This window comes from Podarcis tiliguerta (genome assembly GCF_965153285.1).
Source record: "Podarcis tiliguerta genome assembly, chromosome: 12".
Taxonomy (NCBI): Eukaryota; Metazoa; Chordata; class Lepidosauria; order Squamata; family Lacertidae; genus Podarcis; species Podarcis tiliguerta.
The window spans coordinates 3,695,510-3,712,310 of NC_139545.1; the positions used below are offsets into that span (position 1 = coordinate 3,695,510).

The following is a 16,801-nucleotide window of genomic DNA, read 5'->3' on the forward strand; positions in this document are numbered from 1 at the left end:
AATAGTGGGGCCAGCAGAAGTGACCCTGAGCCCTAGAGTTGGAGACTTGAAAATACGTCATGGTCTGCTGGGCCATGGCTGATTTTCATTTTTAGATACATCTATTTAATATGATTTGTATGCTGTTTTGCATTCATGTGGTGGGTGCAGAGCAGCAAGAAACTGGACTTGTTGTGTTTCTCTCTTTTTGTTTTGTTTTGCAGTTATTTTAAAAAAGCCTTGAGTTTCTTACTGCTTTAAAAAGCATGGAATTAGCCAAATTGTAAAATGGACTTGGAAATCACAAGATTTGAAACTCTTAAGGCAATGTTACTTGGGGTTTGTAGGTTGTTGACCATGTAGGTAACATGCTTTGAAAGTTAGCATATGAGGACTTGCTTAACTTGGGGCTTTTTAAGATTCTAGTTAGAGAATGGTTCCACCAGTCTATCCCAGTCGACCAGAAAAACTAGCTTTTGACCAAGTCCATAATATTTCCTAACTGAAGACCAGGAACTAATGTCCACACTGGTACTTTTCCTTTCTATAAGACCTATGCAATTCTTTTGCAGATTAATCCATTCCATGTACTTGTAATGCCCCTAATTTTATTGTTCTGCATCCAGCTAATATATGAGAGTGAACTGTCCCGATTTCCTTTCTTAGCTCACATAAAAGCCCTGATAATCAGCAGAGGATTTCAGCCCCTGCAGATAATCTCTTCAGGGTTATCACTTACTTAACAAATGGATGTGTGAAGTATTTGTAAAAAGGCTTTTTGAAGTGAAGTTCCACATGGTTGCAGCTTAGAGCTGAAGACAAGGCAGTGTTTACACAGGGCAGAAGGTTTTGTCTGCCCAGTGTGGTTCTTCTCAAGTGCTAGTAGTCTAAGGCTAAACTGTTTGCCTTTCTAATGAAGTGAACTGTTTGTTTGAAATATATGGCAGAAGGTATTTAAATAGGCCCTAAAGTAAACTAGAGCACTGTTCAAATATGCCCCCTGCATATCTGCTTGGGGAAGGGAAGGAAAACAATTTGGCCACAGCTTACCTCAGGGAAGAGCAGTTAAGGGAACTGTTTAAATAATAATAAACAGATAACTGCCACAGTTCCTTGCGAGCCGCCTTCTAAGAATGTATATATATATTCTAGTAACTTTGCATTAATGTAACTGTTTTATATGTAACTGTGCATTCTTGTAATATTTTTGTTCAAGTTGTTTGTTGCTCCTTCAGTTTTCTGTACACCACTTAGATGTATTTTTAATATATTAAGTGGTGTAGAAATTAAATCACCATCATCAAATGAAGGAATTCTTCACTGCTGTTCCTAGAACGGCAGGGCCACTACGAAAAACCTCCATCATTTCTACGGTTTAAAACAAGGATTTAAATGTCAGTTGTGGAAACACGAGCCCTACCAAAAACAGCCATTTCCCCCCTCATATGTCCACAGAAGGGAAGATGGCAGGTTCCCCAAGGATGTGCTTTATGGGGAGCTGGATTCAGTCACCAGGCTCCTCGGCAGACCAACTCTGTGTTACAAAGATCTCTGCAAACATGACATGAAGGCTGGCAAGATCAACCCTGCCATGTGAGAATCCCTTGCAGGCGACCGCAGTGGCTGGAGACAGTCAGGCAGGCAATGTATTCATAGCAGTGACCAGAGGAGGAATGAGCCCTGGGAGGAGCGCAGAGAGAAGAAGGGCCACGGGGCATCTGCAGCGGCACAACCGGACGCCTTCATCTGCCCTGCCTGCAACAAAAAGAGTTTGGAAGGTTACAGCACCTTCTGTGGCTGTAGGGCATAGTTACCCTCACATTTCAACCCTCTCCATTAAGGGCCTTAGACAGACTTTCCAGATGTTCCTGTAGAGATCGGAGAAAGGACCGTAAACAATAGATACTGGAATTTCCTGGGGCAATTATTACCAAGAGGGTTGCTGTTCAATACTGTATTGACAAAGTGTGTGTGTGTGTGTGTGTGTATGCACTATATACTTGGGGCTGGGGAAAGTTTGGATAACTTAATACTTTTCAAGTGCTGTTCAAATTAGGAAAAAATTAGCATATAGCCTTTTGTGTGATTTTGAGACCAGACGTTTACTATTAAGGGAGTTAATTTAAAATATGTTGCTAAATATATCATATGAAGAAAGAGTACCTAAACTGATGCAATCGACTTAACTGTAGATTTTCAGTAGGCTTTTAAAATAAGTCTTCATCTGTGCTTTGTATGCAGTTGTGAAACAAATGCAACAAGGAGTCCTTTAAAAAAAATGCTTTTAGTGTGCAATAAACACACTAGAATTTCAGTGGGTTTTCAAAAAGCTACATTAGTGGCATTAAGAAAAGACATTCTCTTTGAAGTTACTGACCAAAAAGGGAATGCTGTCATCTCTGTCATGAGCATTTAAACTTTTAACCTCCAACCTTTGTGTCAAAGCATTTTTCCATATGGATGTAAGCTTACCTCTCAAGCCCCCTCGCTGTCCCATTTCCTTCTTGACTCAGTGGGGAATGAAATACTGAAATGGTGGGGAAACCAGTTGCCTCCCATCCCCAAGATAAAAGGATCACGAGAAAGGCCTCTTCATCAGATCTGAGACATCCAGCATGCTGACACAGGGGGAGAGGTGCCCCTTTAGGTCCCAAGAATTAAGTCCCAAGTCATTTAGGGCCCTACAGGTCAGCACTAGCACCTTGAGAACACCTCCTGGAAGCACATTGGTAACCAGTGAAGTTCTTTGAAGATTGGTGTTACATGATGCCTGCTAGTTGCACCAGACAATCTACATTCTTTACCAGTTTCAGTTTTCAGGTTGTTTTTAAAGGCAGCCTCACACATAGTACATTACAATAACCCAACCCCAAATTAGAGATTATTTTAGACCATCATCTTCTTATGTTTGAAGATAGATGATATTTGTTTTGTGAATTACTTTGTGTTTATTTTTATCAAACAGTGTGTGTGTGTGTGTGTGTGTGTGTGTGTGTGTGTGTGTTTGAATGTGTGTATAATGTATGTAAACCAACAACAACAACAACAACCACTGGAGATAGAGTATGGATCACTTTGGCCAGGTTATCTCTGGCCAGGAAAGGCTGTAGCTGGTGAACCAGCAAGATCTGGAAAAAGACACTCTGAGCCGCTGACATTACCTGTGTCTCCGCTGATAGTTCTACATCAAGAAGTATCCCCTAACTAGACACCTGCAATTTCCATCTAAAACAGGCCTCCCCCCTCCAATTCCACCATCTAGGAGCCACCTACCCTCATCCAGCACATCACAGCCTCCAAGCACTTGCACTGCCTCATCTGACTGATAAGACAAAGAGAAATAGACCTGGATGTCTTCAGTACACTGATGGAATTGCTCTCCAAATACCCTGATGACTCCACTCAGCGTCTTCATGTAGTTGCTAAAGAGCATGGGTGACAAGATGGAACATTGTGGGACTCCAGAGCACAGATGCCATGGGGTTGAGCAAGAACTCCTCTACTGCAGCAACCATCCCTGCAAGTTGATGTGAAGCACCTTATCACTGTACCTCCAACTCTTACAAGAGAGCAGATTCTGCAAGATATTATGGGCAGTGGAATCAAAAGCCTCCAAGAGATGAATGAAAGTCAGCACAGATGCACTTGCCATTTGTGTCCCAGTAGAGGTCAACTTTCAGGGCAACCAAGGCTACTTCAGGGGCAGAAACAGATATGAAAGCAAACAAAAATGGGTCTAGATAATCCACCTCCCAACATCTCTTGTGATAAACTACATATTCTGGTGGGGAGTGGGGAATGGTCCACAAAGCAGTATGTCTTTGTGCTCTAAAGGAATGCTGTGAAATACTCCAGATGCTAGTTTTGACCTATAAAGCCTTGAACAGCTCAGGACTGCAATACCGCAAGGACTGCGTCTCCCTGGACCTGTGTTACTTTATAAGCCGGAATCGCAGAGGTGAAATCACTAGACCAAATCATGTAGTGTACAAGTCAGTGATGAACCAATTTCACCTAACCTATGTCAGTTCCATATGTTGGAAGTGTTTGCTGCAGATCTGTGTTATGGAGTCATGCATTCCATTACCACCAGGTAATTTATCTGAATACCAGTTGCTGGGGAGCAACAGTGGGAGGAAGCTATTACCTTCTTGTCCTGCTTGCGCACTTTGTGGAGGCATCTGGTTGGCTATTGTGACGCTAGAGAGGCCTGTGGTCTCTCTGATCCAGGAAGGCTTCCTTACATTTCTAAGAAGATGCACAAGCGATTCTTGCATCTATTATCCTACCATCTCATATTTTGGTATTACCATTTGCAGTTACAAAGCTGACTGTCATTGCATGCAAATTCAGATAAAAAAAATATCATGAGGCATTAATGTATTTCCAAGGCACAATTATTATTCTTTGAATTTGTAACTGTGAAGAGCTTAATATAAAGACAGGCTTACTGGGGACTGTGCCCTGCTAGCATTGCTCTCCAAACCCCAGTGACTCCCCTTAGTTCTCATCAAATTTACCTTAGACTAGGGTAGGGGAGCCTTGTTGGCTCCACAGCCCAGATCCTTATCTGGATTGGCCTCATGGGCCAAATTTGACAGGTGAGTGGAGCTGCGCACATGCCAAGCGCCTGATATTACAATGATGTAAGGTGGTGATGTAAGAGGGACGTGGGTGGTGCTGTGGGTTAAACCACAGAGATAGGACTTGCCGATCGGAAACTGGCAGTTCGAATCCTCACGACGGGGTGAGCTCCCGTTGCTCAGTCCCTGCTCCTGCCAACCTAGCAGTTCGAAAGCACGTCAAAGTGCAAGTAGATAAATAGGTATCGCTCTGGCGGGAAGGTAAACGCCATTTCCGTGCGCTGCTCTGTTTCACCAAAAGCAGCTTAGTCATGCTGGCCACATGACCCAGAAAAACTGTCTGCAGACAAACGCCGGCTCCCTTGGCCAGTAAAGCGAGATGAGCTCCGCAACGCTAGAGCCGTTCATGACTGGACTTAATTGTCAGGGGTCCTTTACCTTTACCTTTTTAAGATGATGCTAAAATGCAAAGGGTTTTTTCTTCATTTTATTAGCGATTTCCATGGAATCCCATGCTAAAACGATGCAGCCCTTCCTCCCTTTTAACAAGATATTCTTGTGTACACCCCTTTTCATTTAAGGAAGGGTGTGCATTAAATACCCCCTTAAAAGTTACCAACCCAGGCATTTTAGAAGGGGTTTCTATGAAGGTTTGCATGGACTCTCCTGCTTGAACAATGGTGGAAGAGTGACACTGCAGTTCACAGCACCAACGCTGGCAGCAAAAGTAACTGCAGTGTGATAGCAGCATTAGCTTCTTGTTATAAGCAAGGGAAAATGGGTATGTGATAACTATTTCTGAAATGTGTGAACCTACTGGAGAGGTAAGAAAGGACTGAAAAAATTAACCCTCAAAGAAGGAAGAGAGATTCTGGCAAATATGGTTTGGTAGAACTCAAAATAGTCTGTAGTAATGTAGCAAAGTTATTAGGGAACACTGTATGTAAAAATATACTTAAAAGAGCAAGAGCAAGTCAGATTTAAATAACTAAATCACTCTTTGGAAAGATTTACAAAACTTTTGGGCAAAATGAATGATGTAGAAGGAGTAAAGTATGTGGCATTGGTTCAGAATTTGGTATAGTACTAAAGGCATCTTATCTGGAAAGAAAGATCAGAATGATGGAAAAGGAAAATAGTCATAGGCTTATACTCAGAGGAATGTACACACATAGTAAAAGAATGAGATTTAGGTCTGGAAAAGTGATCTGTTTTTAGATTTAATTTTCTTTAATGATTTGGCAGACAGAAAACTGCATATTGAAGGAGATGCCAGATTGGGCAGTTGTGGGTTTATGTCAGTAATGACCATTTAAATGGCAAAAATAGAACTGCAGGATGTGGCTGCAATCCTGTCCTTATGCTCACTTATACCTGGGAGTAAATTCCGTTTTACTGTATGGGACTTACTTCTGAGTAGACATGTGTAGGACTGCATTGTTGCATAATTCCAGGCACATGCCTTTCAGCACTGTGGGAGGCAAACAAGAAAAGAGAGAGGTAAAAATTATGTTTTTACTAATGATTAATTACTTTATTGTATTTTTTTGCCTAACACAGGGCAATCCGTAGGGGGCATACAATCACGTTTACAAACACATAGAATTGTTAAAAATATTAGAAAATAGATCAGAACATGAGCTTCCAAAGTGGCTCACTACTTCAGAGTACAAATCTATCAGCAGCTGATGGGACTTATTGCAGGGATGAGGGAACCTTTTTCAGCCCAAGAGTTGCATTTCCTCATGAGGAACCTTCCAGGGACTACGTGCATACGCCAACGTTTCACATTTCCTGACGAATGAGCTGATGAGCATCCCTGTGGCAACATTAGGTTAAAATGGAAAATGGAAATAAGAGCAGTAACAAATCCCATGAGCTGGCTTGGGGGCTAGTGGAGAGGACTTGTGGTGGGGGCTAGTCTGCAAGGTGGGTTCACTGCACGTGGGTGAGCTTGATATACAAATCAGCCGCTTTAGATGCCTCTTGAAGTTACTTCGCAGTTGTTGAGTGTGAGGCAGGCCACAAACGTATCTGCAACACTTGTATAATATCCCACTAGTACCACTCTAAGAGTACATTTTGTGCTTTGTTGTGACCTACCAAACTACACACAGGCCTGTAAGATGTGTGGCAGCTCTCTTGTTTTTGTATTCTGCAGATGGCAGTAAAAGCAGGATGTCCATTGAGTCTCTGGTGGGCTATCGTACATGGTTGATGTGCTGCATTTGGTTTGGCGAATTGCAAGTTGTGCTCTACGACCCGCCACTGCAAGTTGTGCTCTACGACCCGCCACGTCGTAGGTGCTTAGGGCAGGAAGCCCTAGGAAATTAGTTTCAAGAGTTTTATTTAAATATAAAAGAGCCCTATTTGATCAAACAAAGAATTCCACCTAGTTCAGCATCCTGTTTGCAGTACTGGCCAAGCAGATGCCTCCAGGCAGAAGACAGCAACCTCTTCCATTGTTTATCCTCAGTTGCCTGATCCTCAGCAATGCTACCTATGAATCTCAGATTCCATTTAGCTATCGGCAGTTGACAGGCCTGTCCTCTATAAACTTGTATAATCCTTTGGAAACCAGTGCTTTAAAAGCCATCTGAACCACTGCCCATCACCCCTTCCATCTGAATTATATGATTTAATAATTCCAGAATGTTCTTAAATTTCAAAACTTTCCCAGAGTGTGCTAACATGTAGATTGGGACATGCTATGTCTGTTTTTAGATACATCTTCACCCGCATAGTCGCAGTATTTGCAAAGAATGTGTTTATGCATAATGTATGTTCGTTTCTTTTGCCAACGTATACAGGTGAAATAGGGTATAGTAAATGTGCAGAATTTCCTTGCCCACATTGGCATTAGACCCAGTTGTGAAAGCAAAAATGCTTGAATTCTGTGTGGCAGAATTTAGTTGAGGTCATGCTCTCTGATTTCAGTCTTAATAAATCATCCAAATCAGGAACTCTGGTTTTTAGAGAATTCCATTTTCTCATTATTCTGGAGAGCTATGAATGCATTTGGGGAGCTGAAAGTTTCTGTGCATTAGGGCTGATTTATATGCAGTAGTATAAACTTTCCTGGTGTTATGTATTTTATTGCTACCACCACAGAAGGAAAAAGATGTGACTGTCGGAAGATCCCATCGACATGTATGCAGCCAGGCAGGAGTCCAGAGCAGCTGGATTAAAGCACACAGCTGGAACCTAGAGATGGAACTGTTTTTGCCTCTCTTTTCTTGAATTTGTTTGTTTGCTTGTTTGGGTGTGATATTTATCCATGGTGTAAACACCAATGTGCAGGGAACTTAGAGGAGCAGAAAATGCAGCCCAGAATGGTTGTTTGGGCTGGGGAGAGAGATAAATTGCTTTTTCACTTGCGACAGAACATTTGAAGTAACAGAGGAAGGGGGTTCTTTTGTCAGTTTCTGGCAGAGTCCAATTTGTCATTTTCTTGCAGAGAGCACATTATTAAGTTTGTTAAAGAACACCACAACGACCCAGAAGTTATAAAAAAGGGCCCGTGGCAAAACAAGATCTCCACGCATTCCAGGAAAAGACTCCAATTCCAAATAACATTGTGACAGGACCAGAGTGTGCCATTTGTTTCTGTTTTGTTTTCGTGAGTTTATACACATGTACTTGTGATGTAGAACTGTAGATAATTTGAAAGGGGTGTTAAACCAGTTGCCAAGAACAAAGCTTAAGTGGAAACTGTACTCCATAGCTAGCAAATTTCTTTGGCCTCTCATATATTCTCTCTCTCTCTCTCTCTCTCTCTCTCTCTCTCTCTCTCTCTCACACACACACATATATGAGAAAGAGAGAATGATATGTATTGTGTTGTGTATCCCTGCACTTTTGTTGTTGACAATGCTTTCCCCCTCTTACTCGAGAAATACAGTTTTGTTTTGTTTTAAAAAAGCATGCTATGGATGCATTTTTATTAAAAACACATTATTGGCTGGAAGTAAATAGTTTCCTTTACCACCATCTTCTTGCGCATCTTCAATAACCACTTGGGCCTGATGGTTATATGGAAAAACGAACCAGTGCTGTCTAGTGTGCGGAGCCAGTTAAGGACATTCAGGGATCATAAGAGTCTGTTTGCATCTTTCTTATCACCTAACACTAGCAAAAGACTTGGATTCTCCTATTGGCCATAGTTTGGTATCTGGCCATGCAGTTATCTAGCAAAGTAATCCTGGCGAGGCATCGCGGAGCATGTTTGGGAAGATGCATTTTCATCTAGCCTGCCTCTTCATGGGGAAGGATGAAGGCTGAACTTCTTTGCTGGGGCGTGAAAACATTCTCCTCCCAATTTGGCTAGGCCAGTCCCCCATCTCAGGTAACTTAACAGTAGAGACAAGCTAGTCATGAAAATAGTGTTTTTTGTGACATTTTAGTTGGTATAATAAAGGCATTGTTGCCCTAATATGGAATTCAGAAGTTTTCTTATTGGCCAACACAACTACCTTTTATATTAATAACCACACAATTCCATCCCTTCGGATTTTGAGCCGTAACACGGAATTCTCCTGAAGTTCCAAGCCAGCCCAAGGCATTTAGTTGCCAAAAGCAGACAATCCAAGTGACACGCTCTGCTTGCCACTAAGTAACGTGGAGCACAGTCCTTTGGGAACTCATTGGCATGAATGAAAACTGTGCACTGCCATGTTCCTGCTCATTTCCTGTCCATTTCAATGGGGAAATGGCTCAGATCTGTCCAGTTTTCCACCCTTAGTGACACCTTTAATCCTCCATTTGGGGCTGCAGCCTCTCCCTAAATTTGTTTTACAGCTCTTAATAAATTCTAGGCGATCACTAAGTAAATAATATTAACTTCTGGGAGCCAATTGACATTGATAGGGGATTTTTAACAAGCTTGCTTATTAACAGGTAATAATAGGACTGCTAAAATACTGGGTTTTTCTTTTTTTAAACATAGGTCTTTAAATCTGTACACAGTGGAGTTGCAATGACTGTGGAAAGCAATAAAGTGCTCTAGCTGAAAGCCAGCCAGCAGCTATTTAGCCAATACCTGCAGCAAATCTGGCCTGCTAAGGAGCTTTCTGTGGCTGCCAGTTGTTGAAAATGTTTCCAGCCTTTTTTTCTTCCAGCTCAGATAGCTACGTCTCCAAGCATTTGGCACCCAGATTGTTGGGGAACCACTGAAAACAAATAAAGTATGTTCCCACAAGGTGTTTTGGTTTACATAAACACAGAGGTGGCAAAACAGACAGCAAGTGTGTGTAATACTTGGTCCCGCTGCTTTGCCTTGCCAAGGTGGGAATTCCAGCTGGAACAATGTATTGCTAGGAACGAGCTCTGGAAACTCTGCACAGAACTGTAATGAGTGAAACAAAATGAGAAGTAAGGAGACTCCGTCAAACACTGTGCAATCTTTTCTTTCTTTCTTTTTGTTTTAAAAGGTTGTTCACCACTGGGGACATCTCCTCGAGGCCCCCACCAGGACCAGGCTAAGGAAATTAGTAGTTGTACCCAAATCTAGACCTGGAAGGTCTCCAGCTCAGGTTCCAGGTGTGCTGTGGCTTCAGCCAGACTGTAGCCATCAGAACCTACTACTTTTTTGAAATGTCAGGGACAGAAGACCAATGTAGACATTTGTTTCTGCTTGCCAGGGCTTTTGTTTCATGGCCCTAGTCACTTTTGGCATTGTACGTGGAGATCATAGTCAACTGTTTCTGTTGACTGTGTTGCTGAGTCTAAAGGAGAGGAGCAGAACTGCGTAGAACTAATTGGCTTCTGAGGCAGAAAGAGAAGGAAACCACACCTCTCTGAGACAAAATGAAAATGGAGGGGAAACCTGTCTCAAACATTATAACAGCCATCTCCAACCTATTATCCCCCAGATGCTTTGGACTACACTCCCACCAGCCCCAGCTTGCATGGCCAACCATCAGAGATAATGGAAGGTTGTTGTCTCAAATGTCTGGAGGGTGCCAAGTTGGGGAAAGCTGCACTCGAGTCAGAGTGGAACACGTTTTTGCCCAACTGCTTCTATAGCCCAATGGATAGCTAGTGTGTTTTTTGCACATAAAGTCAAAATGGGCTGCAATCTGGCATAGAGAGGGCACAAACAATATTCCCTTGCCCCATACCATAGGTCCCCAATTACAGCCTGCAGTTGGGGGCACAGTTCAGACAATGGCAAAAGCTGTGCACACTGCCATCTTTATGGTCCTAGGTAAGGAGCATGTTTCCTCTGATGAGCCCTTCCCATGGCACACCTCTTATTTTCTCACATATAGCTGAAAGGCTGCTTTCTACTCTATGGGGAAAAGCAAAACTGCAAACATCATTCTTTGGCAAGATGCCCAGAGCCAGCCCCCACTCCAGGCTACCATCCTACACTGACATGGACCTTCACCCTAACACTGGGCAACCTAACTTTCACGGACAGATGGAGCAGTATGTATCCTCCCCGTCACTCCCTGAAAAATATTTCATCATCAAGAGAAGAAACTGAATATTAATTGCCTTTCTCTTTATTTCCTTTTTGTTTGTTTTTCATGCTAGAGTGAAAAATTAGATGTGGCTGAAGTTAGTCAGCTGTTCCCTAGGACCATGCACATAGTTTATAAAGCACTATGTGAATTTACCAGACCAATTGAACAATAGACCAATAGAACAAAGCCTTTATGAGAACTGATATTCTAAGATCATGAAGCAGAATTGCTGAGTTATGTACTAATGGTACATCTCCAGTGTGTTCATATTCTGCATTTCTTATTTCAAAGGAGGGAAGTCATGCTCCAGGAATGGGTATAGCACTGACTTAGCAGAGACTTCACATTGATGCAAAATGTTGATTACACATATGCAGGTAGACAAGTGATAAATAAGAAAGATACTGGAAAACCTTTAATGCCTGTCAGAGGACTCCTATTGGTCTGTATTAACCATGCCCTCAGTTCAGCAAGCCTCCCAAGAAGATTGCATTTGCTTTGATATTTTAATAGAAAATGTTATTATCATTAAAGTTTCACAGGAGATTCTGTTTTATTCATTATGAAGGCAGAATGAAAAGTTTTGCTTTCAAGCCCAAGGGGAATATCTTGTTTGAGGAAGGGAACAGATGCCTTTCACTTTAAGAAAGAAAAAAACCCACAGAAAAAACCCTCTCCCAAACCACTGCTCAACTGCCGGAGACAAAATCAAGACAGAAAAGAAAGGTGATAGCTGAAAGAAGAGGTCTGTCCTTGGGCTTTGGAGCCAAAGATTTTGAGGGCTTGATGGCAGAGTTAACTGTGGTTTCCTCACCTGGAGTAGAAGTTGGGTTTGTTTCTTCTTGATTCAGCAGCTCCTGGAAGGTATGGCTAGTGCTTTTCTCTGTGCGCACAAATATCAGCATCCTTATCACCAGTATACCTGTGCTTGAATTGTAGTACTACTGAAGGTGGAGGCTGACATGACTGAAGGTTCCCCATAGTTGGGGTGGGGAGGAATCCCTTCAGAGTAAAAGAAGAAGAAGAAAAAGGTGTTCAGGAGAGATGCTGCCATGTCTGTCACAGTTCTCAGCAACCCCCTGGCCCTTGTGTATACTTTTGAAGTTGTGCTCCTGAAACACCCTGGAGAACTAGAGTCATTGGCCTTGTAGAGAAATAGGAAAGGTCATAAAAGCCTCTCATTGCCAGTATTCCTCTGCATTGTCCGTAGCTGGGGAATAACGTAGGCCTTAATTTTGAAAAAAGAAACTGCTCAGAAACTGTTGGTGGGTTCCAGCTCATTTGCGCTATTGTAGCATGACCCATTAAAGAAAAACCTATATCCCACTGTTTGGATTAGTTAGTCCTGTATATTTCCAGTGTAGCCCTATACACTGACTTTCATTTAAAAGGCGCTATTCATATATTTTTATTCCTCTGGCACTTTGGGGATCAGACAATCCTTAGTATATTTCTTCACTGGGGAAATATTGGTTAGAGTGAAGGTAGATGTCAGTTTAAGGACTGATGCCCTTTCCTCTTCTGGTACGACTATATAATAAGAAAAATATTGTACTAGGAGGAGCGAGCCAACAGGAAACCAAGCTGGCAGCTATAAAAGCCATACATAGATAAATCACATGCACACACCAGTTACATATTTATAGGGCCCCCAGTCTGGTTCAAGTCAAGTTCTCTCTGTAGGGGCTCTTTCAAATAAGTATTTGAAGAAGATTTCTGTATGAATATTCAAAGTGTTTCTACCCCCCCCCCCCTTTGCACCCACAGGCATGTAGAATTTACTGCTTACCTGTGAGCTGTGTGGAGTTTCAATTCTCTTGGTGCAATTGATTTCAATGGTTGAGTACATTATCCCCCCCTTTCTCCCATTTCACATGTTACTTTTTTGGCAGTAGAGTACACAGCACTTAGCAGCTGGTTTGTGAAACCATCAGTCAGGAAATTGTATGATAAATAGGGGGTAGCCAGGTTTAGTGGCACTTTATTCTGCTTCAGCAGTTTTAGCTTGACTTTGGAAAAATCACCATGTGGTATTTTGTCAAGGGTTGCAACAAGAGATGGCTAGAGTGCAGCAACTTAGCATACATCCTGCTTGAGCTATGATGTTCCACAGCTGTATTGCTCATGTGTAAGGAATAAACTCTGAGCTGGATAATTATGGCGAATGCCAGTTTTTCAGATTTCTCCTCATCATGCCGGTGGCTGTAGACAGTTCTGTTACAATGATTGACTACTTTGTCTCTGCCCTCCCTACACAATGGAAACTGCGAACAAGGTGCAATTAAGAACGGTGAGGAGCTTAATGCAAGAGGACTTACAAAAGGGTGCTCTTTAAATTCATGATCAAGTTTCTTGCGACATAATATTACAGTATTTAAATTGCATATAATACTATTGCATGCCCTTAGATGCTTAAGAGCACTTCCATTGTTTCACAAACTGCATTTTCTTGTATGAGTAAATGTGAAAACATAGGGGCTTTGCAGTTGTGTACAGAAAGCTAACTATCAGCAGTACCTTCCATGTAGGAATTTAGTCATATGGTCCTCATTCATCTACACATGAAGAATTTACACCAGGCTTCTAGGATTGATGCTTCCTTGTCAGTAAGGGTGATCTGAATTATCTGGGGGATTGTGCTCCAAGCCTTTTGGATTCAATGCATGTGGTCCTACTGTTGAGTTATGGATGCTCCTTATTAGCTAGGCTTAAGTCAGGGTCAGCAACCTTTTTCAGCCGTGGGCCGGTCCACTGTCCCTCAAATCGTGTGGGGGGCCGGACTATATTTTGAAGAAAAAAATGAACAAATTCCTATGCCACACAAATAACTCAGAGATGCATTTTAAATAAAAGGACGCATTCTAAAAACACGCTGATTCCTGGACTGTCCGCGGGCCAGATTTAGGAGGCGATTGGGCCGGCCCACGGACCTTAGGTTGCCTACCCCTGGCTTAAGTGAATGGATTCTTTAGTTGAGCTGGTATCAAATAGGGATTCCGCATCTGGAATAGGCTCAGGGTTTGCTGTGTTGAAGCTCTACTCAGTATAAACATTTTAGGATTTTGCCTTTTGTACCACAGGCAGCTTTCACCTTCTATATGCTCCAACATGTCTCTTAACAAAGAAGAAAAAGTGTGGGTAGAATTGGTGGCATTCTTTCAGGATAGGTGCAAAGGAATTGGCCGCTTTTTTAGGATTTCCTCACTCCACAGAAACCCACACCGAAAGCTGTTTAATGTGCCTGTTTCAGAAATACGATCTTGGCAGCCTGGGTCTCAAGCAATGTGAAGGGATGTTTGTCTTGGAGGAGATGAATACAAACAATCTTTTATGAGGTATCACAGCATTTATGGTTAATGTTTTCTACTGGAGAATCCAAATGCAAGTTCTTAAGTAAGACTTGCTGTTTGTCACGGAGGTTGCTCCACATGAACTGAAATGTGTGTCAGCTCCGTGCCTCTGTGAGTCCCTATAATTCATGCTAAGCCTTGTGGAAGTTGGTGGGGGTTGCAGAGAACTTTCCCATACGAATCAAGGCCTATATGTTTGTGTTTAAGAGGGAGGACAGAAGTTGAGGCGCTAGAAATTATTGTTTTAAGTGGTACTTTGTCGTTCACATTAGCAATCCGTTGCAGTTCCCCAAGGTTCAGGATCAATTCAGACTTGCTGGTAAGAAAGCGATTTAAGAGTCAGAATCTAAAGTCTCTTTATGGCAACTGTGATCTGAATATGATCTGATATATGTGAACTTATATGAGGTCTCTGTTCATGTGGACGGTGTCTGAAGAGCTTACTCATTAGATTTCCACATGTTGGGAACTGCCCTGAGAACTTTTGATGAAGGGAAGTATAGTAGTAGTAGTAGTAGTAGTAGTAGTAAACACTTCATCCATTAGGAATTACCGTATTTTTCGCTCTATTGGATGAAGTTTTTCCCCTGAGGAGAAATGTGTGTGCATCCTATGGAGTGAATGCAGGCTTGTGCCATAGCCGCGCGCAACCCCTCCGGCAGGGAGAGGTTGTGCGCAGCCTGTACACTGCTCTTTGGGGCTGGGGGGGGGATTTTTTTTATTGATTTCCCCATCTAAAAACTAGGTGCGCCCTATGGTCCGGTGCACCCTATGGTGCGAAAAATACGGTAATTATTATCTGTTTTGCTTACTATAAACAGCTGTCTTTTGTCAGGCTGCATGTTTTAAATAGTGTACTTACCTCAGGGATTTTTCAGCCTTTTTGTATTGTGACCCAAGTTCTGGTTTGCATGTTCTTTGTGGGTTCTTTGCTTCGTACAGCTTCCTATGGGAGGCTGGTGGAACAGCTTCCAAGTGAAACCTCAGTTTCTTCTACATTCCACTAATGCTGTTGTGAACATGTGAGCGAGAATGGAAAGAGGAGGAAATGTTCCTGGATTTGCATCGGCTCTGTCATTTCACCCAAGACACTACAACAAATTGTGGCCAACGAGACGTTATGAGAGATAATGTGGCTGCAGCTTCTCCATATTTCGCCACACTAACATGTGGTGGAATAAACACAGGACACAGTGAAGTAAACATTCCCCCCCTCCAGTTAATTGTCTGCTGTTGCTAATCCTGATGATGTTGCATCATGCACTTCATTTATGAAACATTACTAGGGCGGTATGTGTGGGGGGGGGGCAGCTCCAGTAGTACTTTGCAATGGACTTTGCTACACTATATTTTTACAAGTACTTTAAAAAAAGAAAGAAACACATGCTAATAATAATAAATATTGGGGTGTGCTTATGAAAGGCTAGCTGATCTCTTTGATCTGACACTTCACATATGCGCACTGCAATTATTTATTAAAGACTTCTTTATGTAATTTTCCATTAAAGTGATGAAAAGAGAATATTAAAATTAAGACATGAATATTCATGTGTGCCAAGCAAATTGGATGAGCCAAACTCTGTATCTTACACATTTGGCTTGGGTTCATGTAAATGCAAAGGTATATTCAGCGCTGTGCAATATTATTGTTGCTGTGTGCCTCTTCATGCTTCTTGGCAGGTTTGTGTCTTCAGGGGTGCGGAAAATTTCAAAATGTGGTGTGATTCTCTGAGAATCTCTGTATTCTTTCTTTTCTTTTTTTACGCCTTATGGCTGCTTGTGACAGGCCGTAGCTCAGTGGTAGAGCTCATGCTTTGCATAGCAGAAGGTCTCCGGTTCCGTACCTGGCACCTCTAGCCAGACAGAAATACGTACCAAGTGATACGAAAGAGCCACTTCTGCCACTGCCAGCCAGTGTAGAATAAATTGGGCTAGATGGACAAATAGTCTGGCTAGCTACAAGGCCTCTGGCTGTGTTCCTCAGCCATGCTTGGTAGTGTGTGGGCAGTGCACTTCGAAACCAGAAAAGTCAACAGGATTGCTCAGTGAGGTTTTCGGTGGCCAGAGGTTTGACCCCCAAAGGCTCACTCATCCATTGCCTCCCGAGACAGACGGATGCCAACCACAGGCCACAGGGTAGAGCTTCCATTCCATGCAGAGATCCTTATCCTTCCCCACGACTAGCAGAATTAGGCAAAATAGTTTAACAGTGCAAATGTTCATAATTCGTATTATCCGTGAGAGACAACTCATATTTTCTTTTCACAGCGTTTGGGGCTGCCTGGGTGCAGGTTTCTTACATATTTCTTTGGGGGGTTTTGGCAGTGTGTACACACAGACTTGTTTATTGGATCTTTTAAATATTATATACTGCTAAGGTACAATAACAATGAGATTTGGAAACCCATGTTTCTTTTTCCAG

The 16,801-nt window shown here is 42.3% G+C and overlaps 1 protein-coding gene across 5 annotated transcripts in view; it reads left to right on the forward strand.

Moving 5' to 3' along the window:
• The window catches only part of GLI3 (GLI family zinc finger 3), a 253,340-nt gene that overhangs the window by 126,601 nt on the left and 109,938 nt on the right, over nucleotides 1–16,801 (forward strand). The gene's annotated exons all lie outside the window — the stretch shown is intronic.